Genomic DNA, 1,815 nt, shown 5'->3' on the forward strand with positions numbered 1-1,815 from the left:
TGATTACAGCCAAAAAAGGTCAAAAATTAACCTTATTTACGTAAAGACTTGCCTGATATCAATTGCATGTACCCATATGCTAGTCAGTATGTAAATGGACTGTTCTCCCTATTAATTTCTTTACTTTCTATTTTCTTCACGAGATTTTCAAATTAGATATTTATTCTGATGGAGCAAGTTACCAAATGATGTTACAGTGAATATCTAGCAAATCATTCATCAGAGACCAACTGGGATGTGTGACAGTGAGGTTAGAGTAAACCTGTTGTCTCTGACTTTTGCTCTCACTGCGGGGATTTAAACTTAGGTTTGGTGGGTATGTTTGGGGGAGAGGGAGATGACTAAAGGAGACACTGTCTGATGGCAGCTCATGACTAGAGCCAAACCTGTGGAAGAGATAAAGAACTGTTTGAACCGAACTGGGAGTATAAACCTTTTCCTGCAAACGTTTATGTGATGGTCCGTCTGGTATTAGTGATTTTGCCTCAATTACTTGTTGATGCATATAAAACTTCTAAGGCAGATGTGCCTGAATTTTCACTCTTCATAAAGAGTGGTAGGAGAAGCTTGTATAGAGCAGAAAAGTCAGTGGGGCAAACTCTCCTCTGCTCTGAAATCAGAGGCATAAAAACTCAAGTGGCCTGGTTGGGGGCATTGATGTCAAAGCATCTCCTCAGTTGAAAGCAAACAAACACTTGTCCGTTCACCCTGTGGGAAATAAGGGAAATTATTAGCAAAAAGGAAATCATAAAAATAAGGCCGTGCAGTGTGCAGAGAAGAGACTTGATTGGTTGCAGTGGGAAATCACCAAGAAAAGTCTGTTCTTTTGATTTGACTCACTCCGGACTTGTTCTCAAGTGGTCACTTAGCTTTATGTGTGTGGTACATTGAATGGCATGTGCTTCATTTTGCTGTAGAAGTAAACCTGCACAAATGAAGTGTGTGGTTGATTGCTTTTTTCCTAGCACAATCTCCAGAGGATCACCCAAGAAGAACTGGAAAATGCTACTGTTAAAGGCAGAATGACACTTACGTGTAATAGAATTTTGCTGATTAGCTTTGATTTTTCCAACTCTGTGTGGGTTTTTACTATCATTTGCGTCTCTGTGGGAATTTAGCTTAGTCTCTGCTCTCTTTGGTAATACTAATCATGAATGTAGCTTACTAAACATGAATTCTGCCTTAGGAGACTTTCTGATAGATTTCTGAGGAGCTGGATAAACTCTGAAGAGATAAGGTAAGATATGAGCACCGAGAAGAGGGGAAAGACTCTGTCTTCCATGCTTAAAAATTAGAACATGAATAAGAGGCAAAAGTAGAAAGGAAGATGAGAGAAAGATGAAGGGAAAAAAAGCTTCCTTTCTGAGTATTTCTTCTTAACTTAAACTTGGTTAGATATTTTGTGATGCTTTCAGAGATACAAGCAAAAAACTGTGTAGAGGCAGCAGATCACTTTGGCTGAGATCTAATACTGATTTTCATCTAAAGGTGGCACTAGCCCTTTGCAGTTGGAGTTTGAGTGATGGGAAATGCAGACACCAAGAAGCCTCAACTAATCCAATGCTTACCATTAATCCCAAACAAACAATCATTAGTATCTGTTTTTATCCTGCTTAGTCCTTTCTGGGTAGTGAATTATGTAACATTTGTTTTATTAACATTTAATGGAAGCTTATTATCACATAGGTTATCTCAGAAAATGGAGATGGGTAATGCAAGCTTGCTGCTTTCTTGTTTTTTATTATTGTTTATTTAAGAAATCCTGGAAAAAAAAACCTCAAATAAGGAAGTGAATGGATGCTTTAAAATAGTCCT

Source organism: Rhea pennata, chromosome 5, assembly GCF_028389875.1.
Source record: "Rhea pennata isolate bPtePen1 chromosome 5, bPtePen1.pri, whole genome shotgun sequence".
NCBI classification, from domain to species: Eukaryota; Metazoa; Chordata; class Aves; order Rheiformes; family Rheidae; genus Rhea; species Rhea pennata.